At 49.4% G+C, this 13,032-nt stretch overlaps 1 protein-coding gene across 1 annotated transcript in view; it reads right to left on the reverse strand.

The window, feature by feature from the left end:
• The window catches only part of stx8 (syntaxin 8), a 40,340-nt gene that overhangs the window by 10,731 nt on the left and 16,577 nt on the right, over positions 1–13,032 (reverse strand). The window lies entirely within an intron of this gene.

The raw sequence follows: 13,032 nt of genomic DNA on the forward strand, positions 1-13,032 counted from the left end.
TGTGTGTGTGTGTGTGTGTGATAGTTAAGAAAGCATGTGGAGAAAGGAACAGACTTACACAACACCCACCCACCCAATATGACACACACTGCAAGAAATATACACAAGAGTAAAAAACTGTCAAAACAGCACGGCTCATTACTTCTGTTATATATTAGGGTTGTTGTTCTACATTACGAAACCCAACTTAATTGAGCGTTTAGTCTTTGTTATTTGTGTCTGTCGATCTGCAAGCCTGGTGGCGCAGTTGTTGACTGGTCCTGTCCAGCAGCCTTCCAGAATAATAAAAAGAGGCACGGCAGCCACTCCAAAAGGAAAAAGGAGACGTGGTTGGGGGGTGAGTGAGGGGGTGAGTCAGGCACCACATAAAACCACTAGAGGAGACAAAAAACGGGGGGTTTTGGTATAAAAAGTGTGTGAATGACTGTTTAACAGGTACAGGAAGCCACAGTCATCACGGACCTCAGTACGCCAACCCAAACAAGCCCTTCTGTTCAGCGAGGGAGAGGCCTCTCACTGGCCACGCCGTGACCAGAGGAATCTTCAGGGATGTTTTCAACACGCTGCGAGAGCCTTCTTTCCTCTCCTGTTGGAACAAGCCGACGTCAGACCGGCCTATTCCCAGGGCTCGTCGTCCCGAGGTCATCCCTGGCATTTGTCTTGTTCCACTCCCCTCCCCAGAACAGGTCGCTGCCTGGGGAGTCTGGGGAGAGAACACGTCTCTGAACGCCAGCCCATCAGCGGGCTGACAGCGGGGCCGGCTCTACGCTGACGGGCGGCTGATTAAGCGCTGTGGATAATTGGAGGCAGGGAGAGGAAGTGGTGTCAGGGGGAGAGGAGGGGAATCAGAGTCTCCCGGGAGATCCACAACATCATCAGCATCGCAGGCTTCATCAGGCAGCGATTCGACGGAGGAAGCGACTCTTCCGTTTGCCGGCAGGGCAAAGGGGGGGGGGGCCGAGACGGTCGTCCTGGTCACGACAGGAAGTCTGGGATCCGCCGGAGCGCCGACTCCTTCCTGCCACTGAGATAAGGGCGTGTCATCGCTTAAACCGTCAGCGGCGTGTTGCTAGGAGCAGTCAGTGACCGCTGCACCTCCACCGCGGTACGCCTATGTGCTAACTGCTTTCACACGCAGGGCGAGTGGACTAGCTACCCCCCGGCACTCGCTAACGAGACATGGCGCTAACGTCATAATTCCCAATTTCCTATTGTTACCCTCTGCTGCCATGGGAGACAGCTGCTGGCCTCGGCCTGAGATCAGTCTGTCATCCACATCACAATGCCGGCCCTGTTTCGGGCTAGCACTGTTTATTTAAAATGCTATTACACTGAGTACTTCGCCGAAGCAGCAACGTGGGAGAAGGAAGCGACGTAAACGCAGGCACGCACACACACACACAAACACAAGCAAACACACACACACACACACACACCAACTCAGAGCCACACACTGATCATTTGTTCTGCTTTCGATTGGCGTCGCGCTGCCCTGCAACCGACAAGCTGGACACTAGTGGAAAGATTAATCCATCACAAACTCATCATGGACGGTTTCAAATTCTTGAGCAGGTGCCTCGATCAAACACAAAATGGGGTTTTCTATGTGTGTGTGTGTGTGTGTTGGTGAGCACCGCCGGGCCAACCACAGACACCCAGTGGGTATACATCAGGGATCCCCACGTGTCCAGCTACTCCGTGGAGTTGAGGCCTAAAGTCAATGCGAAGTCCAGCCACGACCGCCTGTTTCGTGCGCTAGCGGAAGGAACTACCACCTAGTTCCTCTAATGGCCAATAGGTGGTTTGCGCTGGTTGGACACAGACAAACATCTCGTCGATGGTAAAAATGGGGCGGGTGAAACCCACAACAGCTTAATTATACTAGGTTACCAGATAGACATCACGTTGTGTACTGTGTGCAGCACGGGCGATCTGATAAGCCATGTATCCAGCCGTCCATTACGACATGTTTTAGATCTGTGCAAGAAAAATCCCATCTAAATAACATGTTGCGACCAGCCCTCAGTTTCAGAAGAACTCTGAACGCTGTACTACTTCTCGTGTTATGACGGACCACCCTTTTACTGAGAAAGGTTTAGCTTTATGCAATCGCAGGTCAGCCCGGACAGCATAGCGACCAATGGGATGCAGATGATCACCTGGCGAGTCTCCAGTCTGTAACACAGCTACGCCATTTCAGCCTCCGGTCCGTCACATCAGCCTGTAACCAGCGCACTAAGGCCCCGTGCGCAACCATCCCACAGCCGAGGTCAGCCCATTTACACCCAGCGACTGGCACCACTGGGAAACGCTCGGGTTCAGACCAGTGTCTCAGGTAGAAAGAGTAACGGAGAAAGGTGTGCGGTGGGCCGTCGTTTGGCAGAGCAGCAAGCCAGGGGGAACTCTATCGGGACAAGGAGTGTAGTGTGTATCCTTGGTCTTTAGAATGACTTGAATGACCCCCCCATTTCACTGCAATATGGATTATTCCAGAAAATTGGACCTTAATAAATACAGCCATATCTGTTGCAGCCATATCTAGTTACCTGGCAATTACTTCTTCGAATTAGTAAAGCAACCCATTTGAACTCTAAAGATCATCTATCAGAAGTGTCGAGGATGCCCTCTTGGAACGAGGACAGAGGAGCAAATGTACACGACGGCCAGTGGACAACATGCAGTCTTAGATAACGTGTTGCTCATCAAGGCTTCAATCACAGGATTAATTAAGAGTGGGCTTGTGTGCAGTGGGTGTACTACCGACGTCCTTTCTGCTACATCACACGATAGACCACACGGCGCAGAGCGGCAGCATAGGGAGCCAGACATGATATCACACAGCCTTAGAGCAGAGCGTACAGCTAAGACATGGCTCAGATGCAGAGGACTGGAATGCAGCGGCGTTCAGTCGCATGGTTTAAATTGTAATTCTTAAATTGCTCCGCTCTGCATTTGCATCCGCTCCAAACTGCCAGAGACGCTGCTGACTCACGCAAATACATGGCCACGGCGTAACGGCGGTTTGGGGTCTGTTTGCATGGATACTCGCCGTGATTTTGTGAATTTCCGTGTGCGTCCAATGCAGCAGTGGGCGTACGTCTCTAACTCTTTCACGAATGCGAGCGCGTGTTTGTGCGGATGGATGTATGTGTGTTTCTGAGCATGTGTTTGTGTGAATTTGTGTGTGCATTAGAATGTTTGTGTGTATGTATGTATGCAAGTGTTAGCCTGTGTGCGTGTGTATGTGTAGCAGTATGCACAGTGAAACCACAGAGCTGCAGCAGGATGTGCTTTGTGTTATTCTGATGTAGAATTAACTCTGTGTTATTCTGCTGTAGTATTAACTCTTGTTTCTGTGCTTTAATATTAAGTCTGTGTGTGTGTTATTCTGCTGTAGTATAAACTCTGTGGGCTATTCTACTGAAGTATTAACTATGTGTGTTATTTTGCTGTAGTTATCTCTGTTTAGTATTAACTACGTGTTATTATAGGGCAGGGGGGGGGGAAAGAGAGAGAGAGAGAGAGAGAGAGAGAGAGAGAGAGAGAGATTAACACACCAGGGTCCCCAGTGGTGCTGCAGGGGGGGGTGCTTCCCACAACTGTTACCAATTGGCACTGGTGTGACTGTCTGACTGTGTTTAGAGGCTAGCAGTAAGTTGCCAACCAAAATACACTCACACACATACACACTCCCGCCACCACCAACACACACTCACACACACACACGGGGAGGCATTCAGCATGATGATTCAAAGCAGGGCAATTATGGTATTTACAAGAACTTGCACAGCCTTGGACGATTTTCTGACAACTTTGTGGCCTGTTTTTTTTTCTCTCTCCGCCGCCTGGCCGATCATTGTAAACAAACGCACCCAAGAGGAGTCTGCGGGGAGTGACCATTAGTGGCGGCCGTCGATCCAAACCTCAAGGTTTAACCACTTTATAAAGTGAGCACCGCCCAACGCTCACACTGCTGCCAGGTCAGAAAGAAAGAAACAACTCTGACACAAAAAGGTTTTTACAAAACCATTTATTTCTCCAAGTGTGCTTGGAGGAAGGAAAAAACACAATGCAAGGAAAAATCGTCCGAGAACAAATGGATACCTAACAAGACGTAGGGTGGAGAGGAAGATAAACAGCGGCTTGCTACGTGCCAGCATAAGGAAACCTAGCCCTCTGTTTAGGCCCGACGTAATGGCCTTCCTTTTGGCGTTTAAATACCGCCCCGGGACCACGGATAGCTAACCTCTTTGAGCTCGGCCTGTGTCGATATTAGATTGTGTCATGTCATCTCGTCATCTGTCTGACAATAAACGCCTGTGTGTGTGTGTGTGTGTGTGTGTGTGTGTGTGTGTGTGTGTGTGTGTGTGTGTGTGTGTGTGTGTGTGTGTGTGTCAAAGGAAACAACACGCCGTGAGGTTCCCCCCGCCTCTTCACACGCTGACCCAAGGCCGTGGCCGCTGAACATGGAAGGCTATCAGTGCCAGATGACAAACGTCAAGCTGTGATTTCCCTCCAAAAAGCGATGCGGTCCTGAGTGTGAACGGGCACGAGGGGAACCAGAGTAAATCCTTGTGGATCACCACATCATGAGGCTATGTACACTGTTTAAAGGATGAAACCGCGAGCACACTCTGCAGCCGTCTATTAACCACTCATGTCACTCACAAGCACTGCCGTGTCCTAAACCCGGCTGCGGGGCTAAATCCCGACTTATCGCCGCCTGCTAGCAGGTGAAGAAATGTTGGAGTGATGTCTTAGCGTACCAGAGAGCTGTATACTCCGCCAAGTCACGGCCCCTCCTTCTAAAGACCACTTATTCACCCCCCCGATCCTCCGCAACACACGCACCCCAACCCCACAAGGAGCTTGAGGCTTCTTACAGTCCAGTGGGGAAGGCGGGAACAGGTTTTTTCCATTCCCAGTCCGTTTCGATTGTTTGTTAAAACATGGAGAACGGCAATCATGAACTATTGACAAATTTCTTCTTCTCTGTCAGTTCAAAGTGATCTCCCTTGTGGGGAGGGCAGAACAATTGATAGCCTAGCACATGCATGTGTGTACGCATGCCAAGACATCATCCGCACATCAGTCACGAGCTGACGTGATTTATATCACAACCTCAGTCAGTGGAGATAATTCTCATGAAGTTTGTCATCTCTCGGTGTGTGTGTGTGTGTGTGTGTGTGTGTGTGTTACATTGTGCATATGCACGCATGTGTGTTTGTGTGCGATTGTGTATGTGTGACAATAAGTGTGTGTGTGTGTTCGGTGTGCGTGTGTGACAATAAGTGCGTGTGTGTGTAACATTGTGCATATGCACGTGTGTGTGTTTGTCACAATAAGTGCGCTTGCGTGTGTTTTTTTGTGTAACTTTGTGCATATGTGTGTGCTAAGTGTCTGTGTGCTAAGTGTGTGTGTGCGTGTGTGTGTGTGTGTGTGTGTGTGTGTGTGTGTGTGTGTGTGTGTGTGTGTGTGTGTGTGTGTGTGTGTGTGTGTGTGTGTGTGTGTGTGTACCCCTCCCGGCATCTGGGATCCCTCTCTCTCTCTGATGTGCCGGCCACATGTGTACAGATTAGTTTCACTGCTGGACGCCAAAGCCCCTGGCCCCAATGAATCCCCCCTCCTGTCCAGTTTGACGGACAAGGGCCCTCAACACTCTCTCCTCCAGGCCCAACAAACACGAGGGGAAAGGCGGCGGTGCGTGAGAGGAAGGCCGACTGTGACTGGCGGGTGGTTCATCACCGACAGCAGAGGGCCGGTCCTCACCGACCCAGGGTTTACCCTGACCCGCCGGGTGACGACTTCTTCACAGAACTCTCCTTAACGCATAGCCACAATGAATTTATATCTCTATTACATCCAGGGAACAGACCCTGGATGAGAGTGTAGGGCCCCGTGCTCTCCCCGGCTCCCAGGTCCACCCATGTGTGCTGATCTATCATCAGAAACGCTGGACACTGGAGAAGGATGAAGAATGTCCCCGTCTCTGGACGGGGCTCATTTGAACGAGTGCACATCAAAGCGGGCCTCATAAATTCATGTCCAAAAAAATGAACGATTTTTACTCAGAGGCCCACAAGTTGTTTTCTTTTTCACAAACACAGACTTTCCTTATGTACCATATGTGGTCCACAGGGGCACCAGGCGAATGGCTTGCGCTGGGAATATTCTATAAGCCCACAAGTGCACAGAAACGGACTGAAAGGGCTTTATATTGGAGTGAGCTGCGGGTTCGGCACTGGACGAGAGAGGGTTAAAGGGAGTGCTTCATTCCGGCCCCAGCCCTTTGTAGACCAAGAACACTGCAGCACAACTAGTGCTGTGTGGGGGGGATACAGTAGCCCTGTGGAGCTGAGGTCAGGCCCAGATAATAAACCACACAGGGATTTGAGGAAGCGTGGGCCTCTGGAGGGGCAGTGGCAGTGCATGACTACAGCCCCCGGTGACGCGTGCTGCCATGGACAGGTGGGAACCAAAACAGCAAACACGACACACTCACACACACACACACAAACACACAGTGAGTCACATCACCATTGAGGGGAGTCAGTCTAACACAAACCAAACACCACATCAGCCGTGCAGAGGTCTTTGTCCACGTGTTCCCTGCTAGTCAACAGGCAGTGGCCTTGGGTCGGTGGTGTTCGCCCTGCGTCTAGGCGTGCCTAGGCGTCCACCGCGAGCCATTCATCAATGACAAATTCTGCTGTTGAATGACAAGCAAAGCATGAGCTGTTTTGGGAAAGAAATATGATTTCCACCCGATTCGCTTACACGCTTGTGTCGCATACGGGCCTGCATCATGCAACTGACTGCTTTTAGATCCACCTTGCCCTGATGATTACCACCGTCTGGATGCGGTAACTGCATGCACTAACTCAACAAGAGTTTCACAGTGGCACGATGAATGATTAACAACACCCCCGCCCCCACTCTGATAATCCATCAACCTCCATAACTCCCTCTCGCTCTCCATTACGTTACTGGACTTCCTTCTGGCACCACCACACCCCTTACTCCACCCACCGACCTAAATACACACACATACACCCCCCAACAACCCCCCCCCCAGCCCCTCCCCAACTCCTTCTCTTTATGGCCAGGTGGTGCCGAACAATACGCCCGTGATGAGCATCAGGGTGCCAGCAGCAGGTGGTGGTGGAGGTGGTGGTGGTGGGGTTGGTGGTGGTGGTGGAGGTGGTGGTGGGGTTGGTGGTGGTGGTGGAGGTGGTGGTGGCAGGGAGACCACCCTGTCGCTGGCACGACAGGCCATGCACCATCTCACCACCACCCTGCTCTCATACAGAGGGACACCCAGGAGGGAGGCACTGACACACTGATTACATTAAAAGTATATCACATAAAAATGGCTTTGCTACAATCTATGACTCGTTGTGGCTGCTGGCCAATGTTTTTTACGGTTTCTATGCTCAATACACCACTTGGAAGTCTCAACATCTAGATTTGACAGCACATAATTATTTTCTATACTTGTGTGATTTTATTGGGGGGCATAAACGAACGACGCACTGTGGAAAAGGTGTCAAACATCGCTCAACAGGTGAATGCAGGTCCTGGGTCTACTTTTAAACCTGAATTATTTGAAACACTAGCCAAACCAATTGATCACTTATTCGCATAGCGGTATGGTTGTGCCTCCAATGGCTTTCGGAAAACATTTTCAAGTGGTGCAGATTTTATGAATGAATAAAAACATTAAAAACACAGCTGATTTCCCACCACCTGAGCAACCCTGTTGTCATTGAACAAATCTGAGCCCAAGAACCACACATTCCAGTAGGGGAGGCTGAGGCTTCCTGGCAATACACTGGCTGGCTACAAGCAGCGGGACTTTGATCTCCATGCCAGAACGCACATTACACTCATGTGCGTGCAGACACACACTCAACACAAAAAAATACATAAACTCACTTTCTCATAAACACACACGCACAGACACAACACACACTTCCCGGATGTGACGTGCTTCCGGCAGATGCTCGACGAAGTGTGCTAGACTGGAGAGGAGTCATCGCTATGACAACCTCGTCCTGAGATGGAGACGTTCTCCATACCGGACGACGGGGAGGAAAAACCCCGTCGGCCAGCTGCTATCAATCAGCCGAGGCGGACCCCGCCGGGCCAGGCCCCGGGCCCCGCGTCCCGGCGGCGGCGGCCCCGCCCCGCCAGCGGGATGGAAACTAGTTGAGATAAGGTGGGGATCGCTGACGCGCCGTCCCGGGAGCTGACTTTATGATGAATCACGGGACGGGGCCGCGGAGCGTCCCGTGCTCCGGGAGCGCACGCGGCCGTGCACACGCAGAGTGCTTTCAGATGGCCACGGGGGTTCAAAGTCTTGACGGCTGGGGTGACACCTCCGGCGGGCTGGGAGCCTATCAGCAGGTTTAACACTACGAATAACAACGATAAGAGGCGGCTGATTGGACGTCAGGCCGGCCCGGTTGGAGTCCTCTTTGAACCCTGCGGGAGAGCGTGTTTCTTCCATGCAGGTTTATGGGGACCTTAAAACAGCTGCGTGGACACCTAGACCATTGTAACACTGCCAGCCCGCTACGTAAATAGCTGGAATATAAAAGACTGAAGAAGTGTCATCCAACTTGATGACGGCATACTGAAAAGCATTACCAATACTTGAGGTTATTGTATGGTATGCACTCTGTTGTTCAGGCCTTTTTACCATTAAAAAAAAGTGTACGCAAAAGAATGATGTGGAACTGGGTTAATGTGCTTCTCATAAGGAAACGGTGGATAATGTGTTGTGCAAAGGAGGCCAGAATATTCTTTCGGGCTGGTATTAAGACTGTAAAGGAAAACGTCCAGGCAATGAGAGAGCAGTGAGCCAAGGCTAAGCTATGGGATCTCTGGGCGTTCTGAAGGGCGTCAAACAAACAAACAGCCCCATTCCTGACGTAAAAACACCACATAGCACGGTGTGAGTGGCATTCAGGTCAATGGGTAGAAGCAAGGAACACACCACAGTTTCCACGTTAATGGAAAATAAAGGACGACGTTGGGGTTATGTGGCCGAAGTGAAGCAGAGTACCGTACATCATTTTCAAAAAATTATGTACCCCCCCCCCTGTCATGGTTTATTCTGCTTATATCACAGGTACTGTCAATGATTAGATGTTAGTAACTTTCATCGATAACATGATTGGGTTATTAATGACTTGATCAGCTGATACTGTAATATTATTCCACAACGCTTTAAGCATATTGTTGTTGCGTTGTCAAGGAAACAAGTGATAGCGTTTATTGATAGTGTTTATAAGACAGTTATAGTACCACTACCACGCATCTCTGCAGAGAGTTTAAAGATCCAGATTAAAGAGACAATGCATTGTGCCGCGCCCCTCTCCTCCTGATGTTTTTAACGTTTGTAGCCCAAAGATTCAGAACTGTTAAAAGGCAGGTAGAACATTTTGGAATATCTAGGATAAATTAATTAACAATATTTAACAGTGGATAACACAAATATGTAATTCGTTATTCAAGTACAGGATAGCTAGGGGGTTTGGACGACCAGCAGCATATCTCAATATCTCAACAGCAAAGTGTCTTCAAAATAATCCACAGAGTAGACTATTCCCTGGGAAAAAAGTTTAATTTTTATAACCATTTTATATTCAACGCGACATTACTTCGGACACCGCCAAGTCTGTTTAATTCAGACCTACTGCTGAAGAAACAGATGGAGAAGAGGAAAATGGAAAAAAGACCCTTTACAGAGGTTTAACAAATTGAGCTTCATGAAGTCATATGATGCTCCCGCAGAGTCAGAAGTAGGCTATCCCAAAAGGAGGGAGAGAGAGAGGGAGAGGGAGAGGGAGAGGGAGAGGGAGAGAGAGAGAGAGTCACTAATTGGTAGGTGTGAAGACCGTAAAGCTTGGGGATAATGTAAGCTCATGTTTCCTCTACCGCCCCCTATTGGCCACACAGTGGACCTACAGGGAGAAGGGGCGCGGCACGATGCATTGTCTCTGTAATCTGGACCTTTAAACTCTCTGCAGAGATGCGTGGTGCTGGTACTATAACTGTCTTATAAACGCTATCAATAATTGTTTGGTTGTCTGTAATAGCAGGCTAATTCCATCATCATTTTTGACTGCTTTTCCTATAATAATAAACACAAACCATATCTTTTTGGGACTGGGGAACAATGCGATTTAGATTGAGTGCTTAGCTTGATATAAGATTTTCCTGGTTTGGCAATTTCAAATTTCTATATATTTGAATATCTTTGCCATCACCAAAATAAATGATATACGAAAAGGGAACATGACACAAATCGAGTCCCATTGTCAAAACAAAAAAATCAATCATGCTTCAGTCTTTTATGAAACATGCATCGCTCTGTCTGTGAAGCGGAGAAACATTGGATAGAGCGGAAGTGGAAGTTTAACAGAACTAGCGGACCGAAACATGGAACAATAGAGAGACTGAAAACACAACCAGGAGGTATGTGTTCTATTAAGCCAAGCGCTGTAACAGATGGAAAAGATTTGATAACAGATCAAAACCCTTCTCTCCTTCTTCACCCTGTCTAATGTGTTCATCTGTGCGTACGTGTGTACATAAGGATAAAGTCTGAGCCGCACTTGAAACGCATTAAAAAATCAACATTTTACATAAAAAAAAAAAAGAGCTTGTTTCATTTGTTGGAGAAGCGGTGTGAAGGATTGGGGTGTTGGGAGGGGCAACTTGGGGACCCACAACTTTGTTGGGTGGTGGGTGCAGTATGGTCTGAAATGTCCACCTTCGGAGCACACAGCGCCTGTATCAAATGAACCGCTCACAAAAGCCCGACCATCTCTGCCCACGGCTTGTTCATGGAGCGCCTCCGACCTGTGACACAGTTGTTGTTTCTGTATTGTGAGTTTCATTGTGTGTTAAAAAAATAGGACAAAAAGTGTGTTTACAGGACAAGAGTCTGCCCGGGTCTTTCGGGGAGTCTAGGGTTACCCTCGGCAACTGTACGGTGTCGTCACCTGTTGGGACAAAACCCGATAGGGATTTGGCTCTCCTTGTTCATTTTGTTATTTTTTACGAGATCTGTAACTAGACGGATGAGTCACCAGGAACAATAACACAAAACACGAGGAAACAAGCGAGGGGATGGCAACTCGCTTTGCGCTGAGGACCGACACCTCCCCTTCGCTTCAGCGTTGATTACGTCTGAACCATACCTCAGATCAAACCTCACGTCCCAGGCTGTCTGCAGCTGGGCTCGCTATCAGTGTCATCATTATCGCACACAATGTTTAACATTGGTTGCAATAACACTTTAATAACACAATATTAAACACGCGCCTCGATTTGACACGTCCCTCTCAGAGTCCACAAACTGGCCACCCTGGATCCTTCTCCTGCGTCCGCTGTGATCAGCAGCTGCGCACGAGTCACTAGTGTCAATTCATTGGGACCATTTGTCCATGAATTTACCACTCAGTCCTTTGCCACTCACTGAATAACACTTTTTACACAGGTTACTTTAATCCTTTTTCTAACCAAAACATCCTTCCATCTTTACTACCTTTAACGTTTTAAAGGGAGTTACACTCTCTGTCCGCTCAGTTCCTCTTGCCCTCCCACGTTAAAGCAAAGAGACAAACCAGCCTTGCATGCTTTCCTCACTCCGTCACATGATGCACCTGAACGGGCGAGGTACCCCGCTCCAGCATCCCTCATCGCCTGCGTGTGTGCACACTGCACAGGCATGCGTTGTTCAAGCCAAACCTGATTCCCTCTCTGCCTGTTGGCCACCATGCTGGGATGAACCGGGGGTAGGAGCCAATCACAACCTCCTGAGAACATCTGCCGCACATGTGGGATGGCGGCGGCACGCACACACACACACACACACACACACACACACACACACACACACACACACACACACACACACACACACACACACACACACACACACACACACACACACACACACACACACACACACACACACATAGCAGGCATCTGAAGCTGCATAAGCATTGAAGTGCGCCGACACCAACATGCACCGAACATTACACACTTCTTAAAATGCCCGTCAGAAGAAGGTGCCGGGCTCCAATCGGAACCACGTGCTGGCCCGAGGCAGGAGAGGAGGAGGAGGAGGAGATGGAGGAGGAGGAGCAGGACTAAGTCCTTCCACTCATTACGCGGGCTGACCGGGGCTCACCCTAGGCAGGGAGGAGCGCCAGGGCGAGCGGGGCGCTGTGGCCGTGCCAGCGTTTGAACGCAGCGTCCAAACCTGGAGCGGTTAGCAATTAAATAAACAACGCCGGAGATTTGTTCCCGCTGTCACGTGCCTCTGCCAGAACAGAAAAAAAGAGAACCTGCTGGGGCCGACGGTGGTGCGGTCCAAGGTGGGAACGTGGAGCCCAACGGGACGGGGACGAGCCAGGAGAAAGCCTTGCTCCTGCCCTCTCCGTCCAGCCACACGTGTGGCCCAGCTCTTCCTCACTGAGAAAGTGTCAAAAGCACTCTGTAGTACAGCAAAGCGGTTTACTAATAAACTGCAGAGGAAACACCACACAGGTTGGGCTGCTCTCCTCGAAAAGAGCAAGCAGTGGCATGGGAGCACAACACACGCACACACACACACACACACACACACACACACACACAAACACAACAACATCAGTATGTTTGTGGAAGAAAATCATATACTATTCCCAATTAGCTCAACTTTCTTTTGTCCCATCAAGGCTTTCAGATTGCTTTAAGCGATGAGAATTGCTCGAAGGAGACTTCAAAAGTATTGTTTAGAGTGAGGGCAGCATAATAACGCAGCCACAGCATCAATCATAACATATTATGTGCCGACTGCTGAAGGAAGAATCATCATTTGGTCTGGCTGGCACTAGCATCATGATTCAAGACAGACGTTCTGCTGAATTTGTTGCGAGCGTGGTGCTTTACAACCATTAATGCCAGCTCAGCCCCTTTAATGTCAAATGAGACCATTTTAAGAGATTAGTGTTCACATTGTCAAAGAGATAGCAC

Source organism: Gadus macrocephalus, chromosome 3 (genome assembly GCF_031168955.1).
Source record: "Gadus macrocephalus chromosome 3, ASM3116895v1".
In the NCBI taxonomy this organism is placed as follows: domain Eukaryota; kingdom Metazoa; phylum Chordata; class Actinopteri; order Gadiformes; family Gadidae; genus Gadus; species Gadus macrocephalus.